This window comes from Leptidea sinapis, chromosome 38, assembly GCF_905404315.1.
Source record: "Leptidea sinapis chromosome 38, ilLepSina1.1, whole genome shotgun sequence".
NCBI classification, from domain to species: Eukaryota; Metazoa; Arthropoda; class Insecta; order Lepidoptera; family Pieridae; genus Leptidea; species Leptidea sinapis.
The window spans coordinates 214,658-226,489 of NC_066302.1; positions in this window are offsets into that span (position 1 = coordinate 214,658).

Consider the following 11,832-nt stretch of genomic DNA (forward strand, 5'->3'; position numbering starts at 1 on the left):
ATAAAGTAGCTATGTATAAATTTATAATAAAATCCTTGGCTGTATTATTAGTACCTGGCTAGCCTTGATGACAATAAAAAGGTAACATTACAATCAAAGAAAGAAATAAGTAAAATATATTTTTAATTTTCATGATAATGTTTTTCATTGAAAATTTCAAAATGAGTGAAAGTAATGAACGCAAAAAAAAATTGTGACGTTTATAGACTTAAGTCTAGTGTCAGTAAGAGTTGCACTAGTAAGAGCACTTTTGCAGTACGTCGGATCCGTAACCGTGAAATCACGGTCCGAAGTAGTCGTAGAACTATTTCTATGGAAGTTTACGCACGTCATCCGGCTTCCGTCATCCGATTTCTTTCCGTCTGTTTTTCACGGATACGGATCGGACGTAGTGCATAAGCGCTCTAAGAGTTAGTAAGTAAGAGGTTTAAGCGTTTTCAATCCGGGAATTTTGATGCCAAGATGCAAATTGCTAGTCGCGTTATTATCGCATAAAAATCGAAATATTAGTACTAACGACAAAGCTCAAGAACTGGCGATTGACCACTAAACAGTTCTTTGCATACTTCAAAATAATTCTTGTGGTGAAGCAAGCTGTAAACTTCGTCTTCTTATCCTGACCGCTGAGTCCTGCGCACATCCATCATAGTCGCATATTATCGTCATAATAGATCCCTATACACACATGATACTACACCACTCAATATATGCCTGCGTAGAAGAGGTCCGTCTTCAGTCGCGAAATGTACTTGTGGCTGATGACAAGGCGTTACGTCGAACCCTGGGTAAGCAGATAACTACCTTCGTTTGACAAGACCTAGTCTAAAAGTACATCTGCCGCAAACTACAATCCTAGATCATTCTTCACATGTTGACACATCGTTCACGCCGCACCTCATACCAATACCACTCTACTAGCACCATCAGTACCTTCTTAATAACCCCAAATAAGGTAATTGAGCAATTTACTTGTTTCTATGAGCATATTTGCTAGGCTTCAAATATACAAAATTTACAATACAATTACAGGTCTCATTAGCGTAATATTGCAACGTTTGTTTTTATCTGTGGTAATTTCCATCCATATCGATGATAGCTAGCAAATACTAGCTAGCACTATGTAAATATATTACTGCTCACGAGGCCGCTCATTGCCTACATCTAGTAGCCTTAAATTAAAGTGCTTTTCTACCGCACATGATACAAAATTAAAAATTGAATTATCCAACGCTCTGTTCATATTAGCCAGCTCGCGAACAATAATTTCGTTAACCGTGTCTCCTGCTATATATGTTACGGGAATCTAGTTAGTATCAACTTTTGCCAGGTAACTTTATTATTTATGAAACACACCTGTATAAGATGTGTTTTGATTGACGTAATCTCAGAGTGCTTTTATAAATAATGCCTTATTACACTGAAGCAAAAATTTATGCGAAATTATATATTCTTCAAACATGTTTTACTCAAAAACTTTATCTCAAAATGTTACAAAATTAAATATTAATAATTTCAAGAACAAATTTTCGCCCTTTATGTAATGCACTAACGAACTAATAGGTTTTCGTCCTTTTACGTACCACCTATTTTAGAATCTTTAATAAATTACAAGAAATTCTATTCTTGGTTACCCATATTTATTGGTGCAACTTAAAAAATTTCTCCTTTTTTTCAATTCAAATTTGGAACGCGTAGGTGCACCTGATATTAAATGATCACCGCCGCCCACATTCTCTTGCAACACCAGAGGAATAACAAGAGAGTTGCCGACCCTTTAAAAAAGTGTACGCGCTTTTTTTGAAGGAATCCATGTCGTATCGTCCTAGAAACACCGCACAAGGAAGCTCGTCCAACAGCTTGGTCATACGTGGAAGAAAGTTCCTTGAAAACCGCACTGTGGAGAAACCCCACACATGTAGACGGTGAAGATGATATCTAAGTTTTTAATATGTTAGAAACTTCGATCCCTTCTCACCATTTCATTTATTTTTTCGAGGCTAATATTAAACCACAAGAAAGAAATGGGGTGTCAAAGAAAACAGAATTACAGTGATTGTCTTACACAAAGTAGGTATTGAGCAGACTTATATTTTCAAAACACTGCTAAAGCTAATCAGTAGTAAAAAATACAACAAGACCGAGAAAGCAACATGCTGTTAGAACAAAAAGGCTCTCAATGCTGTCAAAGAATTTACCGAAATTCTTTAACGAAAACAAAAAAGATTTCGCGAGAAATGAAGATTCCAGCTATCCCAATTTCGCGTGTCGCTTGTAGCTTTCTTACCTTGGATATACAGGACTTGCCTCAAACCAAGCCAGTAACTTTAGTGCAGTTAAAATTGCTCGCTTGATGTCCCGAAAGCAGAACAGAACAGACGCGGATAAGAAGTACAGAAATACTACCGCTATCACTAATGCATTAATTTCTATAAATGAAAAGCACTACAACAAATAAAATCACAAAGTGAACGCTCATGCCGAGTGGTTTGTCCACTTAATTTTTGTGAAAATTCCTTCAGTCAATCAAAGACAAAGTGTTTCAAGAAATTATCTTAGATCGTGATAAGGAACCTAGCAATACACTTTTTTAAAAATGAACGTTCGGACTGAAAAATGGCCCTATAATAATATAAATAATGCTCCTATGTGACCTATGGCCATCCTTTCATCGAGAACTCTGGTTGTGTTTGGTTGATAAAAAGTTTAAAGTTACATGTAAGTATATTTCATTTCTTTAAAATTATTTCTTACCTACATAAACTAACTTTTGCGAATTGATTGCATCTACTGCACTCGTAACTCTTCGAAGGTTTTATTTTAATATTTACTTACTTTTATAACTTACTCGAGCAAGTTGAACGTCTGAGTTTTTTCTGTTGCACCACTTTGCATAGAAAATTTAACTTAAAGTAAATAATAAAGCTCTAACTTTGCGAAGGTAAAGGTAAAATGTGTTTTTGATCTTAGTGAATAAAAGTAAATCTTAGTGATTTGAATCTAAACAGCTCGCAAAATTAATACATAATTATTTTCTGTGCACTGAATAGATTCTGTATCCCAATGTGCCCCGTCTTAATTTATTATAATACATTACCAGCGACTTCATGAAACATCTCAAGGAATATTTAAATTTCTAATAAACCAAAAAAATTGCAATAACAATCAACTCAATGGTATGATTGGCCTCGAATTAGATGAACTTAGACAGGCTGAAAGACAAATAAATTAGTGGTTCTCTAAAGGTACGAGAGTTTTTCATTCGGATGAACGGAACCCTAAAACATATATTGTGTGAGTATAATATTTTTAAATTTGATCACAGACACCCCAAGAAACTTTGAAAGTATATCCATACAGGGGTAATGATAATTTTATGCGGCGGACATCTTGGATTAATAATGATCCCAAATTCATCGTCTGCAACCCTGAGAAGTTTGGAAACTATATATTAAATATACAATATACATATAATTTGCACGTCCGCCATCTTAGGTCATACAAATAATACCACGTTCGTTGTACGCCATTCCGAGAACATTGGCAATAATTCTCTCCCTCCATAGCTTTCTTTTGCGGTCATTGGGTTATAGGTGCATCCTAACTAAAATTCATATTGCCCTCCCTCGGTAGCTCTTGATACGTGTATGCAAAATTTCATAATGATCTGTTGAGAAGTTGAAGCGGGAAAGTGTTAGTAACAAACAAACACACATTATATTTAAGCGGCTCAATAAGATTTCACCTAGAGTTAAGTTTAAAGATTTGAAAGCAAAATCATAAGCTATTTAGCTTAAGAATTTAATTAACTAGATAACCATAGAATGACCTACATCTTAGCTCATACATAGGAAAATTAAAAAAAAAATCATAAAATAAAAGTCCAAAGAGCAATCTATTTTTAAATTAGAAAACGCTGTTTGTGCGGTTTTGGCACAAAAATTAAAAATCTCTCTTACAAAGTTCAGTATCAACATTTACGAACGAACGCAAATATGCTAAATTGTTCTTCCAGATATTACAATGCTGGGGCAACATTGTGTTAATTTTAAGTTTGGTAAGCTTGCCTTTCATTTATTAATATCATTATTCACTATTCACACATTCGAAATTATTTGGTTTATATAGTTCATAATGATTGAAGATTAGATCATAACATTTCTTTCGTCTGACGATTCTGAACTGTTAAGAATTTAGTATTAAATGAGGTACTCATTTAATATGCAACGACCATGGTGGTCTTATATTGCCAGTCATTAATAACGAAAATGTGCGCCGCAAAATATTATTTAACATTGTAATGTCGCCGAATAAATTAGAGAGTTGTCATGGGGGAATATTCTGATCTTATAAGAGAATCGCAAAAATAAATTCATTATTAAGAGACTAAATAAGTTGAAAGTGGTGCAAGATTTTAGTAGCTAGATTATAAAAGTCTGATAAATCCTGTCACTCCATTAGAACGAATAGGACAAAGATAACTCTCCCACGTTAAAAGCACGAAATGAATTCGTACACAGATGAAAAAGATTTCGGTTCCCCATTATTCACAGGCGCCGTGTAAAAATGCCACGCTCCTCTAAAGCGCTCATATCACAGATCTGCACACGTTGAAACCACACGGTCAGTAGGCAGTCATTAGTCTGATTAATGAGTCGACGCGCTTGGGACTTTGCGCTAATTCCACAAAAAATCCCTATCAAAGGTTGGAAAAATAACGGAGCCACCGCTGGGCCAACAAAATTCAGAGTTAAATTAATCAGTGGCGGTGGTTATTTAGCACAAGAGGCAATTAAAAATTTGCAATGGTAATTAGGATGCTTGCGGGTGATGTGGACTTTAGAAGTTAATTAGAGACAACTAACGAGCACATAGCTTTTGAAGTAATTTCGGACAAAACATTCTAAATTTGGAATTGTTCAAAACGGTAAAACTACCAAAAAATTAGAGCCGTCGCGGGACGTATGGCGACATCTAAAGAACATTATATTTTGTATTGTTTTATTGTAGCTAGCAATACGCCCCGACTTCGCATGGACAGAAGAATATGATTATCACATTAGCCTGTTGCATATAGCCTTTTGGATACAATTAAAAACAAATGTATGTTCACTACTAAATGTATTTTAAAAATGTATTATTGCCATTCCTTCAGCATACATTGTATAATAATCTTTGAAAAATTTGTGAAAAAAACATTTAATGAAAACATAAGTTATAATACTGTTATTTGTAGCTACGTCAAACAAAACGTTCTCAATTACCGTTAAATTAGAAGGCCAGTTTACAATTGGTTTTGTCCTATTTATTAGTTTGTAACTATCACGAATTGAGTTTTAATGTCACGAACGGAACGACAAATTTAGTTTACATCTGTGTGATACTTAATGAATACGTATTAAAAACGTATCTAAGTAAATATGATCTACAGAGCGTAGGAACTTAGACTTACCGAGCGAGTCGAGTCGAAGTCCGTATTTATAAACACCGCTTTTAGTGCGCGCTAAGCTTGCACTCAAGTCCGCCATAATGACGACTTAGGAAACACTCAGACTATAAGCCGAAAAAAACGAGATCAACAATTCTGTTCGATGTTTTAAAATACCCGTATAATACAGTCTGCTGTCACCCATAGCTGTCAAGCATCTAAGAAAGCGTTCCGTTTCTCAAACCAAATAAGTTAACAAGCCCGCATTTCGCATAAATCATTCATGGATTTCCACTTTCAGTAAGTAACTCCAGATAAGTTTTGGATACTTAAAATTATATAATACGTTATAATTTAGTATAATGCAAAAAAATCTTCTATTGCGGACGAGTAAAAAAAGAAGGACTCCGAGCCGTGATATTAGCAAGTGAAGCACCGTTATGCTAGTGTGTGTGGGATACTATTTACACAATTTTTTCTCCCTTAAATAATCATATATGGCCACAAATACTTATATAGTATAGTTTTTAAACTTTTGCACAACGCACGACGGCATTTTTTAAAAAAAATAATGAGATGCAAACTGATCTGTCACAGACGATGAAAATTCTCATAATAGCCGCCTATCGGCCTGTAGTAGTGTAAGTGTGTGCGTGGGACTATGTATTTACACGTTAATCGGCTTGTTTTGGTGCTACACTGTTATGTAAGGTGACACGGAGTCCTTATTTTTTTACTAGTCCCGTGTTGAATTGCAAAATTTTGTTCAATAATACAAATATTATTAAACTTATAATTAATTAATTATAACAATGTACTGTGTATAATGAATCGCACGCATGACCTTACTATTGGGCTGTCTTAGCTTAAGCTCACTTTAACCAGTGGGATGGAACTCCTATGCACAGGATGCCGGCTAGTTTATGGGTACCACAACGGCGCTGCCGTGGAGTAGTAATGTGAAAACATTATTGTGTTTCGGTCTGAAGGGCACCGTAGCTAGTGATTTACTGGTCAAATGAGACTTAACATCTTATGTCTCCAGGTGACGAGCGTAATTGTAGTGCCGCTCAGAATTTTTGGCTTTTTCAAGAATCCTGAGCGGCACTGCATTGTAATGGGCAAAGCGTATCAATTACCATCAGTTGAACCCGCTCGTCTCGTCCCTTATATTCATAAAAAAAAATCTTAGCCGTCAAATGACTATAAATACCAAATCAAAGATTACGCTTAGCTTGAACTCAGTTAAGTTTTACGTAAGTAAAGCCTTAGCAAAGTCTCAGTACGCTCTACAGATCTCAGTAGCAAGACGTTTGTAATGCCTTTACTAATAATGCTAAGCGACAGACGTGCTGTACGAGCTTCACGAAGTGAATATTTATGTTAGAAATATATCTCTCCTCGGAATATTATTTTCAGTAGACATTTTTTACACGACTGCGCATAATATCAGATACATAATATACGAGAACTTTTGAAATATTTACTTTCTACTAACGACTGCTTTTTTCCACGAAACAACATAATTTTTGCCAAGACTGCAGGTCTTCCTAAAAGAAAATTTAGTTTTTTTAATAAATTCGGCATCATACGTCATACCTACCACTGTTACTGAACTACCATAATATAAATTAAAGCTTTATATTAAGGAAATTTTAATGAAGAAAGCATTATTAAGTTCAGCAATATATAGATGATAAAATGCATGGATTATATATTAAGGCTTGCTGAGTCTCTTACCGGTTCTACACACCAGTACAAATTGTACCTAAATGAATAAAAAAAAATCATTTCGTTACTAAATAGGACCAACCAACCCCTGTTTTTCTTCCTAGTATTTTTTAATTGACTAATCCAGAATAACAAAAACAAACGAAAACCAATAGTGTAAGCATATGAGGTCTGGGTTAACATTGGTAGGAGAGAACTACGAAACATCGAAGATTTGCATAACACCAATTGTAAAAGTCTGAAAAAAACTACACAATTGCCCCGTGAGGAAGCATCAAGCAGCGTGTGGCAATTTGAGGATCCAGGGTTTTTTCATAGGCTTCGAAGACGTTTTAAACTGTACTTTGAAACAATTTGCAAGACCGCATTACCGCGGAAAGCCAAATTAATCAGAGGACGTGCAAGTACGAGAAACAACAAATATAATATGAAAACAGCAACCGACTGTGTATATAATAATATCATACAATACAATACATTAAGCTTGTGTATATTCAGAATAAATAGTTACTTACTTATTTCAGAGAAACGGTCCAATGAGCCCAAAAGCTAAGTTAATCCGCCAAATCAAATTAACGTAGATCGTTAGGTTCATTTGGGTGTAACTAGAGTGACATTTTAATGACAAAAACTATGTGGATACAATGGAACACAGAATTGCAAATGGAATACAAACAGCTGTTTAGTTATAAAGTTATCAACTGGGAACTGAATCAATTTTTCACCGCCTACATAGGAATACTCGGCATGTGACAACCGCCGGAGTTTTTACGCTATCTCTTGAATATTCCACACCCCAACGAACGTGACACCGCTACGACCGAAATGAAATGTAAGTTTTCACAGCTTTTGTTGTGCAAACAAAAGTTAGCTAGAGTACGTGTACTCGAGATAATTATACGTGGCTAAATTAACGATCTTCGCTCCGAGAATACCAAGATATACAACCGCACCTAATTACAAGAAAAATATGGCAACGATATCAACAAACTTACCGCTTTGAAAATATGCTTTTGTACTCTTTCAAAGATGTTAATGATAAAGTATGCTTTTCTTGTAGGAGTCAATTTTTTATTTCATTCGCAAATGGTTTCCGAGTGATCAGTTGAACTTAGCTTTTATGCCATCTTTTTTATGCCAATACGGGACGAGCAGGACGTTCAACTGATGGTAATTAATACGCCTTGCCCGTTACAATGCAGTACCGCTCAGGATTCTTGAAACACCCAAAAATTCTGAGTGGAACTACAATTGCGATCGTCACCTTGAGACAGACAGAGATGTTGAGTCTCAATTGCCCAGTAATTTCATTAGCTTACGGCGCCCTTCAGACCGAAACACAGTACCTAATGTTTACACAATACTGCTTCACGGCAGAAATAGGCGCCGTTGTTGTTCCCATAAACTAGCCGCCATCCTGTGCAAAGGAACCTCCCACTGGTGATAATGATGGTTATCATCAACGCTGTAAATTTTTTAATGAAGCCCCTTTCCAATCAAACCTGTTTATATGTATATAATGTTGTTTATATGTATATAATGTTCTTCATTACTCGCCACGCACAAAATTCTAGTTTTATTCTATTCGGATTATTGTGGCATGACGTACTCAAATTTAAATTTTTAATCAAAATTGGATATAAAATCACTTATTGAAAGGCAAAACTACCACCCATTCGGAAATGAATGCCTCAGACCTGAGAAGTACGGGCGCATGAAACTAGCAGGCTTTATCTTTGTTTTTTTTTTTTTTAATAATATTTCGATACAATTAAATTTATAATTTTAATAGCTTGACGGCTGTCGTTCCATTCCCAATCTGAGGTATCATTAAGAAAGTAATTTATGTTATAATAAACCTTAACCACATAAACGTCTTTTAACAATTCTTTTGAAGATTGTATATTTGTATGATCTTATTGTAGATTTACGTGTTCGTCTGCATAACATACATAATATTATAAAAGTTGTGCATTATCTTATATTTGAACGCAGAGATAACTTATAAAATAGACTTTGCGGTATGATACATAACCTAAACAATAAATCTACACAATTTTATAACGAAATCAAAAACGCAATGACTTCTTTATCATTTCATAAATGACACCAAAAAGTAAAACGTGTGGGTGAATTGTATATCAAGCAGGTAGTAGTTACTTAGTAAATCCAAACTACAATGTAAATATCTTATAAGAAAACCGTATAAAATTCACACAAAGTTATAAATATCAAAATATAAACTATAAACCAATATATCACACCCCAAACTAAGTTAAGACAATTGAAAGACGCGGGAAACATCAAATATTGCATGTAATAGGATTTCCAACTTCATCTCATTTCGCTGAGGTGAGTCTGTAGCATAGATTTTCGTGTTGTGAATAGACTGAATGATATATTGTTATTGATTATTCGATTGTTTAGACACACAGAGAGAATACTCTGTTGGTTCTATTCTAAGCTCTGGTTATAATTACTCTTATATACCTACATCTAGTTTAAAAGTGGATATTACTTGCGGGTTTTAGAAAGCATTTAGTATTTAATGTACATATGTGAACTATACAAAAAAAATACTGAATAGTAGTATATAATCCACAGGCGCATCCGAAAGTTTTATCTTTTTAACAAATAGTGCATATTAGAATGAAATGAAAGAAAAACCGTTCACAATTTTGTCTTATGTGTTTATTACTAAATTGCTTTACAATGATATTATATTTCATTACCAACAATTGGTTCTATATTATTTTGTCAATTATTTTAAATAAATAAGAAAAATTATTGTCGATTTAACAACAACGTACGGTTTCTGCACGTCTAAATGAAAAAACCATATTTTCTAATAAACATGACGATACCTACCAAATACCATCAAATAGAAACTAAAATGTTAAAACCTTAGGGACAACGTAAGAAATATAAAGTCAAGTCCAAATCGAACAAGCAAACGAGGGTTCCGCACCATCCTACAACTTACAATACCTAGTGATACCATAAATACTGAATCAAATAAGAAAAAAAATCTATTGCAAATAACATTTATTACTTTTACAGTGTGTTACTTTAATAATGAATATAAAAAGGTCATTTTTGAGGCCAGTTATCAATAGAATCACGCACTCTTTACGTGGGAAGTCCATCCGAGTCTTGCTGGTAAGACCATCCTTGGTTATTGAACATGGTGTTGTTTAGGGGCTTCACTACCTTCTCAAGAATATATATAGATACACTTGTGCCGATGTATTGATACCTTTTTCACAAAAGTGTGGCTCAGTCACTCCTTTACAGCTTGTACTCCAGCAAACAATCACTCAAGTCGGATAGTGCCCACGTTGCACTCTGTCGACTAATTGGGAAGCTTCCTTAGAGCTTTGAGTATAAAAACGATCATTTTGTTTGTCAAAATGTTGCTCAATTGTAAAAAAAATCTCTTGCTTTTGTAAGCGAAACATTTTTTTATATTTTTATGGGGGCTTTTTTGGATTCGTCATTGATTTTATAATGGGCTATCTTACGCTCGTTCGGGTAAAGCCTTAGGCTTTAGGAGACTCGAGCTTTGTATATACAATTTTAATGATATATATTATTAATGTTATGCATTTCGTATTATCCCCGTCTTTACAAAATTTTCACTTCTGTCGTATCTCAAGCAGGCACCGTTTTTTAAATAAGATTACGGTTTAGAATCGCATGAATATTCACAGAAATCAATACCACTAGACTAGCTTTACATGCTGGCATTATTGTGAAACACGTAATAAAACACAGCATCGCAAGCAGACTCCTCCGACCCTTACATTAAAGAGGGTTGACACTTTACGAACTCAACGGGTATAAATTATTATATTGCTGCGACTCCTACTCATTAATAATAACATTGTTTAAGTAATCACAAAATGTTTCGCGGGATTTCAACGAGGCGTTAATTTTAGACAAAGATTTAGTTATGTTGAGTGGTATTTCGAAGTTTATGCTTAGGGTTTGTGATCTCTGGATTTTGTATAGTATAATATGCATATAGTACAAATAGTCCACATCGATAAATGCATCACGGTCTTTTCTACGTGGTCTTTAAAAGAAATTACTTCGCCTCTAGTAACTTATTACATTTTATTTTTTGGTGTTGTATGTATCGAATGGAATAGAACCTTTTGATGTTCTTGAAGTGAAAACTTCTTTAAGTACGATCGGTACCTTTGGGATGGTAAAAAGACGTAGGTCTCGGTCATTCAGTCCAGTACTTTTTCCACTCTTGTCACTTGTCACTCTACTCAAGTTACTTCGTCCCATCATATTCTTCCCATAAACAATGCTACGATTGAAAAAGGTCTTATATATAATTGTATAGAACATTTACTACTGTAACATCCATTTCTTATTACTTTAATGTTAAGAATTAAAAAAAATTAAGCTCATGAAGTTGGGCATCAAAACTTTACTATCGAGTAAGATTTTAAACAGCAGAATGACCGAATTTGTCAGCAGAGTACAATGTGGACACTATCCGAGTTCAGTCATAGTTTGGCGAGTGTTAGCTATCAAGAACTGAATGAGCCATATTTTTGTGAAAATGTATCAAAAGATTGCCGTCATCTAGTCTCGATCTTAATCCGCTTATTTATTATTTATGATCAGTTTAAGAGAGTATGGTATGCTCTAAACACCAAGCT